Here is a 12,553-nt window from a genome sequence, read left to right as displayed (position 1 = left end):
TCAGAAGGTCAACAGTCGACTAATTTGACCTAAAAGTCAACTATGGTCAAAGTACAGTCAAAACTTCTGATTTTTGGTCAACATCCTCATTATGAAGTATCATTCATCATTTGATCAATTCTTGATCATGATTCATCAAAGGAAGCTCAGAAATCAACAAAACCTATAGTTTCTAAATTAGGGTTTTAAGGAGAAAGTCAACTGAACTTTGACCAGCCATAACTCTCACATGGAACATCAAAAATTTCCCATCCAAAGCTCATTTTGAAGGAAATTTAATTCTATACAACTTTGTCTCTCATAGGCCAGGTCTAAAAATGCTTCATTTGAGAGATATGGATCAAAAGGTTATAGGTCATTTTTGAAAGTCAACATAAACACCTTTTGGGTCAAAGCTCATAACTTGAAAATGGTAAACTCAATTGAGCCGAAACCAAAAGGAGGTTTTAGAGGACATTTTGAGATTTCTAAAATGGTCAAGAACATCTTCATAGGGTTAAGAGTGAGAGAGATACGCTTGGTACAAGTTGGTTGATTTTTGAGGAATGCATGAAACCCTATTTGGTAAATTTTGAATTTTTGAGTTTTGGGCCTTTAATTTCAAGTTTCCCCTGTGAATTCAAGCTCATATAAGGCCCATGGATCAATTCTTATTTATTTTATAGTTTTATTTCATTTACTTTTGGATTTATTTATTTAAATTCAATTTAAATCAAATAAAATTATAATTTAAATAATAAGAGATCACATGATTGATTCTCCATATATTTTATACATTTTTAAACAATCTTGGAGGCCAAGTAAAGCATGGAAAATATTGAAAAATAGAATTGAAGCCAAAAAAACAAAGTTTGGAAGCATATTTTCAAATCAATTTCTTTTCAATCAATAATATTGATTCTTTCTGTTTTTCTTGACCTAATCTCCCCAATATATATTCATAATGGTCTCATGGACAAGGATCACGAGTTAGTAGCCTCAAAAACCCTAACAAACTTTCATAAAAATTCCAAAGTTTAGGGCAAACTTGAAAGAGAAGTTTCAGCTACCCTTAGGCGAATCCAAGTTTTCCTTCACTCTTCTGAGGCCCCCAGCAGACGATCCACACCCTTTCACGAAGCCAAAGCATCTCTTATCGTGTCCTCCAAGTTCTGCCGGTTTGGTAAACTTCTTGACTATGATTCTATTGATTCATGCATTACTAATGGTTTTTCGGTTGATTGTGTGACGCAGGATGTCCATTAGAAGAGGTTTGAACCATTAGAAGCATGCTTTAACGTGAAGATAAAAAATTGCCATGGCTAGGGCATCAAGTTCCATTGCTTCGGTTTCTCATCCACAAGCCGATTCAGACGAAACAAAGATCATATTCGTGATTAGGGTTGGATTCTAATATGATATGGATATTTTGTTTTCTTGCATAACGTCGTTTGATGCAGGTTTCAGATTGCAAAACCTTTTGCTACGAGTTCGTGAAAATCCGCAGGTAAAAGTGTAGGAGATTTTGCAGGTATATCCGCAGGTGCTGAGGAAGGAGAAGATGAATAGTGCAGAAGACTTATGGACCATACGCGGCGAACATTCATTGGCCAGTCAACTTCCAAGCTTCTCTTTCCAACACACAAACGCTTGCCATTGGTCAGTCAAAGTCTTTCAACGAATCTCTCTCCGTCCCATTGGTGGAAACGCAAGGCAATGGGGCCCGTCCTGACTTTTCTTTTGATTCCCCCACTAACTTTGTTTTTCTTATTTATTTTATTTGATTGACATGAATAACAACTAACAAACGCAACTGGGTTGGTAATAGAAGAGTGATGTCAAAGCATGAAGATAGGGGATCGAACCCTCCCCACGCCATTATTTCTTTTTCAAAAGTGTTTATTGCAGATCACGCGTTTCTCACTCAGTCAAGTGCGTCGTACGACCTCATATCACAGCCCTGGGATCAACACGAAGTGAGATCCAACGTCTAAAACTTTGAAGCTCCACCATACACCCTCAAGGACCAGCAGCACCAGATCAACGCCCAGGTTTTCTAACTTCTTTTTATTTATTTATTTATATTCATAAAATCTTTTTTTTCTTTTTCTCTTTTCTTTTTTCCTTTTTTATTAAACCAATACATTTTTTAACATAGCTTTTTAGGCTTTTTATCCTTAAAACTTTTTTTCATAACCTTTTGTTGTTTTAGATTAATAATTTAATTTAAGTTTTTCTAGATTAATAATTTTAGTAATTAGTTAATTTAGGTTTTATTGATGAATCAATTTAGGATTAGTAATTTAATCGGTAGACTTAGGCTAATTTGATCAGATTAGGATTTAGGTTTCATTAGATGAATTGGTATAATTTTAAACCTTGATCAAAACTGTAGGCTAGGTTTTAGGCTTTTACCCTTAGGGTTTTTTTAGCCATAAGGCTTTTTAACCATGATTTTTCTTAGCTACATTTTTATTCGCGAATTCTCTTCTCATCTCCCACTCCAGTGTATGTCGCATGCCTTTAATTTTTGTTTTATTTAATTTCCGCCTTTATTTAATTTTTGTTTTTATTTAATTTCTGCCTTTATTTAAGTATTTATTTTCGGCCATTTAAATTCTAGAAATCAATGTATAGGTTGCCAAGGTTTTTTGTAATAGTTAGGGTTTATTTTCGCGCTCCATTCCTCCTCTATTATGTAACTACCCCAAAGCCTTGTAATAGTTGTAGGTTTATTTTCTGCCTTTCAATTCCCACACAATATAACTGTTATATAACTGCGTGGTTAGTAAAATAGGGGGTGACAACTAATAATTGAACGTAGCTCATAAATCGCAAAGATAAATATCATCGAAGTTAACCACGTGATTGTGCACCCACACACCTTTAGGGTAACCCCTCTTGTTGCCTGTTGCCTGTTGCCTTCGATTTCAATCAAATAGTCAAGTCCCTTCGAGCATAGGGATACCTTAGCACATGCTACCTACGAATTCAAGTCACCATGTCCCTCCGATAAAAGATCATAGTCCCTTCGAGTTGCCTACGATAAATATGATCTCGTCCCTCGATAAAATGGTGACAGTCCCTTCGAATGCTAAGGTATCCTTATTGTTGCCTTAATGACTACTATGTCCTTCCCCGAGAGTACCTGCCCTTTTATGGTAGGGACAACCTTGTGGCGAACGATTATTTTCGATGACCCTTAAACATCCAATTGAAAGACTTCCTGCCCTCTCATGGTATGGATAGATCCTTTCGCCCGAAAGACTTAAAGAACAAGAAAGACAAACTTAGGGTAGGTAGTTCTTAATTGCTTGCTCAAATTCAAATCAAACTTTCAAATGCTTTTCCCACTCTTTTCAAATACTTTCAAACAAGGCTACGCTTATTTACAAGCTAAAGTCCTTAACGAAATCTTTTTACTATTCACACACGACACTTCAAACATTTCAAACAAAACCAAGTGAGCTAAGCAATTAAGAGCCCATGGATAACCATGGATGCAAAGGGTGCCTTACACCTTCCTTTTGTATAACTTATCCCCCGAACTCAAAATCTTTCAAAGGTCTTTCCTGTTCTTTTTGCCTTTCCAATTGGATAAAATAAAAGTCGGTGGCGACTCTTGCTTACCGCGACATTTCGAATAAAGTTAGTTCACCGTATTACATGCGTACACAAACTGAGCTATGTCACGCTTCATTCCAGGCCACAAAAACAAATTCTTCAAATCTTGATACATCTTTGTAGCTCCTGGATGAATACTCAAATTACTCCTATGACCTTCCTCGAGAATAGCTCTCTTCAAATCCACGTTAATCAGGAATGCAAATTCGATTACAAAATCTCAACACACCATATGCATCCAACTTGAAATCACTATTCTCTACTCTATCGATTCCAACCATCAAATCTACCAATTTCATATCTAACTTATGAGCTTCTCTGATACTATCCAGAAAATCATTGTTAATCTTTAACATACCCAACCGAACACTCTTAGGTGTCACCTCGCACACCAAACTCATATTTCTGAATTGCTCAATCAATTCCAACTCCTTAACCATCATTGTCGACATATACAAAGTCTTTCGACTCAAAGCATCAACAACAACATTAGCTTTTCCTGGATGATAATTCAAACCAAAGTCATAGTCCTTCAATAACTCTAACCTCCTTCGTTGCCTCATATTCATTTCCTTCTGATCAAACAAATACTTCAAACTCTTATGGTCACCAAATACTTCAAATATAGAACCATAAAGATAATGCCTCTAAATCTTCAATACAAACACAACAACAGCAAGCTCTAAATCATGCATAGGATAGTTCTTCTCATGAACCCTCAATTGCCTCGACGCATAAGCAACAACCTTATCATTTTGCATGAGTACACCTCCTACACCCATCTTAGAAGCATCACAATAAACCACAAACGATTCTTCTGGATTAGGCAATATCAAAATCGGTGCCGACGTGAACCTCTTCTTCAGCTCGATAAAAATATCTTCACAAGAAACATCCCACACAAAAGCCTTACCCTTGCACATCAACTTCGTCAACGAAAGATCCAACTTAGAGAAACCTTCATTGAACCTTCTATAATAACCAGCTAGTCCCAAAAAGCTTCGAATCTTGGTAGCCGACGTAGGAGTCTCCCACTTTAACACATCAACAACTTTAGACGGATCCACATAAATGCCATCACCCAAAATGACATGACCAAGAAAGCTAACTTCCTTCAGCCAAAACTCACACTTGGACAATTTAGCATACAACTTCTTCTCTTTCAAAACTTGCAATACCAACTTCAAATGCTCAGCATGATCTGACTCTGATTTAGAGTAAATCAAAATATCATCAATGAACACCACCATAAAATGATCCAGGTACTCATGAAAAATACGGTTCATGTACTCCATAAATACTCCTGGTGCATTAGTAACACCGAAGGGCATCACAGAATACTCATAATGTCCATAACGTGTTCGGGAAGCCGTCTTCTGCATATCCTCATCTTTCACTTTAATCTGATGGTAACCCGACTTGAAATCAATCTTACTAAAGACACGAGGACCAACCAATTGATCCATCAAGTTATCAATTCTTGGAAGTGGATACTTGTTCTTGCTTTTCACCTTATTAACTAATGATAATCAATACAAAGTCTCATACTTCCATCTTTCTTCTTGACCAATAACACTGGAGCTCCCCACGGTGACACACTAGGCCTTACAAACTTCTTCTCAAGCAATTCTTCCAACTGCTTCTTCAATTCAGATAACTCGGATGCAGGCATCCTATACGGTGCCATAGACACAGGACTAATACCAGGTACAAGATCAATACAGAACTCAATTTCTCTCTCAGGCGGCACATCAGGAATTTCATCAGGGAAAACCTCAGAAAATTCACACACCACCTTCAAATCTTCTATTATAGCTTGATTCTCAACAGACATTGATGCAACCAAAGAAAACACTTGAACATCTTCCTTCATCAACATACGCATCTGTCTAGCTGACAACAACTCAACACCTTCTTCTTCAGGAGAAGAAAACCTCACCGACTTATCATAGCAAATAATGTGAACATGGTTATGCTCTAACCAGCTCATCCCCAAAATCACGTCCAAACTCTTAATGGCAAGCAAACAAAATCAACAAGAAAGTCTCTGTCGAAAATCGACACGGGACAATTTAAACACACAAGAGAAGTAGTTACTGATCCATTAGCTGGAGTATCGACAACCATCTCTCTGTTCATAGCAGACAATACAAGACCCAATATTTCAACACAATCAGCAGAGATAAAACAATGCGTAGCACCAGTATCAATAATGGTAATCAAAGGACTACTATTAATGAAACATGTACCTCTAATGAGCGAATCCTCACTAGTGGTCTGAGTCCCCGACAAGGCAAACACCTTTCCACTAGCTTGCTCCTTCTTGGGCTTCTGACACTTTCTCCCAATATGTCCCTCTTCACCACAATTGAAACAAACCATTTGCTTATGCTTGCATGCAGATGCCATATGTCTAGCCTCACCACAATGGAAACACCTCGTGGCACCAGCAGTACACACATCACTCTTATGGCCAGCTTTGCCACACTTGAAGCACACAATACCAGCAGGAGCATCTCCCCCACTAGTTCTCTTGCCATCGGTAACTTTCTACTTACCCTTTCCACTCGGAGCTTCATAAGGCGTACCACGACCTTGTTGACTCTTGCCCCTCTTCTCATTAATAACACGATAATGAGCATTGTTGTCTTCCTCGTAGAATTGACAACAATCAACCAAATCAGCAAAGATATGAATCTTCTAGTAACTAATCGCCTTCTTAATCTCTGGACGCAAACCATTCTCAAACTTGATGCACTTGGAAAACTCGCCATTTGCCCCATCATAGTGTTGGTAAAACTTAGCCAACTCACCAAACTTAGCAGCATACTCCACTACAGACTTGTTCCCTTTCTTTAACTCAAGGAATTCAATTTCCTTATTGCCACGGACATCCTCAGGAAAGTACTTCCTTAAGAACTCCATGCGGAACACAACCCAAGTGATCTCCTCACCACTAGCTTCTAACCTCATACGAGTCTCTAGCCACTAGTCATCCGCCTCGACTGCTAGCATATGAGTCCCATACTGAACCTTCTAATCTGGAGTACAATTCATCACATGAAAGATCCTCTCAATTTCCTTTAGCCATGTCAATGCGCCATCAGGATCATGAGTTCCCTTGAACACAGGTGGACTCTCCCTTTGGAAGGTAGCCAAATTACGAGAAGCAGCATTCTCACCAACATTCGGCTGATGTTCGAAAGCTTGGGCCATCGCCTCCAAGGCAGTAGCAATCATAACATCATTCCTTCCAGCCATCTCAACTCTTCACTACAACACTGAAACAATCAGCACAAAACAACAATACAAGATTGTTAGACCACACTACGACTCGACACTTGGCCGGACAGACCGACCATGCTCTGATACCACTATTGTAACATCCCGAATCTACCCCACGATTAATAAGAGAAATCAGAGTACAATACATCAAAATAAGCAACTAATTGGAGGCGTCACATATTCGACTTAAACAAAATCACAAATCATGCTCAAATTACATGGATACATAACACTTATATCAGAGGAAACTCATAATTCATCAAACATTTAAATCCAAACAACTTTATAATATCGCAACGGAATCCAGATAATAACACATATACAAGTCTTATATCCTTGCCAACATGGCACAATGTGTCCAACATGTCTCAACAAGACATAACATCAAAATCCAACAAAAGATAATCAACATAAAACAAGACACAAGCAAGTATCGCAAACATCCCCCCCGAGTGCTACATATCAGAGCATCGACACACCGACTCGAGCTATAAGGTAAACGGCTACTCCACGCTGTTACCTGCACGTTACCAACAGAGGGTAACATTCAAACAGAAGGGATGAGATATCATTCATTATAAAGAAATGTATGCTAATATTCAGAGCAAGAGAAAGATCATACATTAGTCAACATTTCTCATCACAACTTCAATACAACTATTCACGTCACACAATCAACTTATGAAATAACAACAATAACATCAATCGATCATGACAATATGTGTAATTCACAAGTAAGGTTCCATCACATCCCAACAAACATGTCATCATCAAGTCACGACAACATAATCAAATAAGACTCAAATGCAATTCACATGTGACTCGACTTATGCAAATACATGTGGTACCATTTGGAGTAAAACTCCCACGTTTTAAAATTTGCCATTGGGCACACGTCGCTATTTGCCATTAAGGCCTCGTCGCTTTTGCCATTAAGTCCACGTCTCTTTTATGCAATGGATATGACTCAATGAACGTAACATCCACTCAAACACCACACAAACACAAACATCGTCTAAACATCATTATTTTCATAGTAATTCATCACTTCACAACCACGTCGCTATGTTGTAACACCATACAACAATGCATTACTTCACAATAACAATTACAAACATCAAACAAGTTCATTTAAAGAAAGCTTCAAAAAGGTTTCCAAAGGTTTTCAAATCATATTCATTAGAAATATCTCAATTATAGCTTCACGGAGGTTCAAACGGCACTTAAAAAGGAGTTACGGATCAAAAGTTATGGTCTTTATAAAATCTGCCAAAAATTTAACCCGTAAGTTGACGCAGGCTTCTCCCAGGTCGACGCAGGAAAGTTTCTATCTCCCTCGGATCTGCTTAGGTTGACGCATACATTGCGTAGGTCGACGCATCGTTGAAGGAAAATAGGTTCCCTCATCTACGAGTTGGTTTAGGTCGACGCAGGCCTTTCCCAGGTTGACGCAGGCTGAAGGAAATAGATTCCCACCTCTACTAGTTCGTTTAGGTCGACGCAGGCCTCTATGTAGGTCGACCCAAGCTGCATGAAAACTCAGATTTCACCATTTTTCTTCTCTAATTCCCTCATACAACACCCATTAACCCATACACAATCCATACATCAATTGAAAACAAATTATCACACATACAAACTCATGGGTTCACATAGAAACATCATCAATCATACTTAGACTCACAATTTCATAGAAATCTATTATGAACCCTAGTAATTTCAATTCAATTTTTCACACAATCACGGATAACAACATACAATCAAAACCCTACCCAAAACATCATCATACATCCCTTTAGCATGAAAGAATCCCACCCTTACTTTAGATTTTGGATTCAAGACAACTTTAGCCTCAATCTTGGATTCTCCTCTTCTCTTCACTCTTCTCTTCTTTTCCCAATTTTCACAAAATAAGCTTTTAATCTCTAATTCTCTAAAACCCTTGTTTTTATTAAACCCTTACTATCTTTCTCATAATGCTAATTGGCTCTAATTAGTACCCCTCACTTACTTACACCAACTTAGGCCCAATAACTAATAGCTTCACTAACTTATACTAGTATTTAGACCCGTGCGAGGCACGGGTTAAATATTTTCTAAGTAAAAAATTTGATTTTAAAAACACTTCTAATTTACAAAATTTACTTATAGCTAGATTACTATTGTATAGATAAAATGTCATTGTTATTAATAATATACATACAAAAAAATTTACTTAACTAAATTTTTTTGTAAATTATAAAATAATTTGGGCATTTCTAATTTATTAAAAATTTGTGTAAGTTTTAAAAAAAAATTAATTCTATAAATAATTGTATCAACAATTGATATTTCCCACTTATAAAAATATTTGCAAATTATTCTCGTTTATAAAAATAATTGTATCATAAGTTGACTTTTTCCTATTTATAAAAATATTTATAACTTATTACAGTTTATAATAATAATTGTATCGACAGTAAACTTTTTTATGTTTATAAAAATATTTGTAACTTATTCTCATTTATATAATTGAATTAATTAATATTTTAAATGTCTCCCATAAAATTAAATATGAGTATTATCAATTAAATAATAATTAAAACTATAGTATAAATCTTTAAATTACATAAAAGATCATTTTAATAAATATGTATTGATAGGAAATCAAAAAATAAAGAAACATTAAATCTATTTGGAGGATGGCGGGTCGCGCAACTTTATTTTAAATAGTAAATAATTATGTTAAAGTAATGATTTAAAAAGTATAGATAAAAAATTTACTATTAAAAATAACAAATAAAAATATGTCAATTTGTGCTTGTGATCTAAATATGAATTAATGTATAGTGCAAAATTATTTTATTAATTTTTAAAGCGAAATTGTGTTAGTTCAATAAAATTGGATATACAAATTAAGTAGTCTCGATTCATTGTATTGTCTATTTTAATAGAAAAAAGAAATTAAATAATAAAAGTTAAGTAGTCTCGGTCCCTAAGGCATGTCTATTTTAAGTAGTCTCGTTCTGTAGAAAATGTATAAAATAGATCTTTTATTTAATATATAATAAAATAAATTGAATAAAAAGAATAACAAATAATGTTTAATTATGTTGTAACAAAAAATGTTTAAAATCGAAAATAATTATTAAGTATTAACTTTCTTATTATTATAGTAGATTCATAAATATAAAAAGTTTAATTATATTAAATTATTAAATTATTAAATTAATAAAAATAATTGATCAATATTATTAATATGAAGAATTGAGCCAACAGAAATAAATAGTTTACATAAAAAATGCAAATGATTTTTTATTTCTCAGTGTCATATTTGCAGAATTTGAAATTTTGGCACGACTCCAAGAAAAAATGCAAAGAAAACTATGTGGTCACAATATTATCATCATTAAAAGATACTCATTTTAATAAGGATTGATATTAATAAAAATATTACTTAATATAGTAATAATTAAAAATAGCATGTAGTCTAATAGGTTGACACTTGCATACTTGCAAAAATACTCATTTGGCTTTTTTCCATTGTATAATATAGTTTTAATCATAATTGAATTTAATAAAACTCTCATAATCAAATATTTACGACAAATAAAAATCAAATAAAGTATGATATATTATACATTTTATTTATTTCCCAATTTTCACAAAATAAGCTTCTAATCTCTAATTCTCTAAAACCCTTGTTTTTATTAAACCCTTACTATCTTTCTCATAATGCTAATGGGCTCTAATTAGTACCCATCACTTACTAACACCAACTTAGGCCCAATAACTAATAGCTTCACTAACTTATATTATTTACTAATAATTCCCAAATAAAATAACATAAAATCAATTAAGCATATAATTAACACATAATTCACATGATTGTCAATTAATTCACACAATACACATAACATAAATAATTAAAGTAAAAACGGGCATTACACATTGCACGACGAGTGTTTGTTCTGGTTGTGTAGGTATGCCGAGAAATCAGCTTGCATTCTAAAAATTAGGAGAGGTGAAAATGAGTTTTGTGCTTGGAAATGATTGCATATGCATGTTGGATGCAAATGTATGCAATAACTTTTTATGTTTACTTTTTGTTTTAAGGGATTTTTAATTTTGACAATTTTGTAAGCAATTGAAATACAAGATATATTAGATAACAAAAACTTTCATTCAAACATAAAGTTAGGTACATCCAAGAGAAACCTAAACAAGGTCTGATCCAAGTACAAGATTTACTCAAATACAATAGACTGAGGAAATGCATAAGCATGGGACAATAAAATGAAGATAAGTGCCAAATGATCAGGATGGTTATCCTCTGCGTGGCTTAAGTTCCTTCAACACTGTCTTGAACTTCTTCACCACCTTCTCACAAAGGAAGACAAATCGATGTACTGTAGTATGGGTGTTGTTTTCATCCATGTCATCCAAATTAAGCCTCAATCTCCAAGGTATGTCTGCAATCAACTGATTATAGAAATTCGCAAGGCTAGAGAACTATGCATGGAACTCCTTATTTTCTGCTTCCTAAAAATCAATGGTTTTCTCATGCTTATCTATGGTCTTGTTCATATGTTGCATATGAGCTAGCCAATTTTCACTCTGCTCTCTCAGATCCTCATATCTAGTCCTCCAATGTTGCACCAGTCCTCGGGTATTTGCTAACTTTTGGCCTCTCTCATGCCAATATTTAGGATCCATGTGACAAGCACTAAAAGCTTATTCCTTGACAATAAACATGCATAAATAAAGTCAAATAAATAGTGTAATTCAGTGTCATCAGTCATACCTCATAGGTTTGAAAGTTGTCATTTATATTGACCATGCAGCGCTTAAGTATCTTCTCGCTGAACCTGATTCTAAGCAGAGGCTTATTCGATGGGTCCTTTTGTTACAAGAATTTGATTTATAAATTCGTGACAAAAAGGGCTCGAAGAATTCGGTAGCAGATAACTTATCACATTTGGTCAATATTGAGGTAACAAAGTAACAAAATGAGGTAAAAGAAGAGTTTACGGATGAAAAGTTGCTCATGGTACAGGTTAGATCGTGGTTTGTTGACTTTGAAAATCACAAAGCAACCGGATTGATACTGGAGGATCTAACTTGTAACTAGATCATCATATAAAAATATATGTTTATCTCTTTAAAAGAATACATCACACTTAAACTATTAAATATTTTAATATAATTGTTCATTTATTTCATAATTTCAAAGTAAAATCTTTGAATTTTTTGTTAAATTTATTAAAAAATTGAAATTACATGATATTTTTCAATTGATAGATTTATTTTTACTAGAACTACAGGCAACATGTACGGGTATGGTTACTTAGGTACCTGCAGAGTACGAGCATAAGTATAAATGTTGGGGCTCACACGGGTATGAGTTTTGGTACGAGGGCTTTTTCAATTTGTGTATATGTGGGAATGAATACTATAGTACCCTACCTAAACCTTACCCAAACCCTACTCATTCTCAACCCTAGACATACCTTTACTGCAAAAAAGCTATTACGTTTTCAAAGAAACTAAAGAATTTCAAAAAAGTTGGGTGGCAACACTTTTCGGAATATGCATTACTGGACTATTTTTTTTAACAAAATAGGGGTGTCTCACTTGCAACGTTTTTGTTGGGGTGGTTTTAGGTGCACCCAAAAATGCATCTTCG

Source organism: Vicia villosa, linkage group LG2 (assembly GCF_029867415.1).
Source record: "Vicia villosa cultivar HV-30 ecotype Madison, WI linkage group LG2, Vvil1.0, whole genome shotgun sequence".
Lineage (NCBI taxonomy): Eukaryota > Viridiplantae > Streptophyta > Magnoliopsida > Fabales > Fabaceae > Vicia > Vicia villosa.
The sequence above is the reverse complement of the archived record's forward strand: the minus strand, read 5'-3'. Positions refer to the sequence as shown.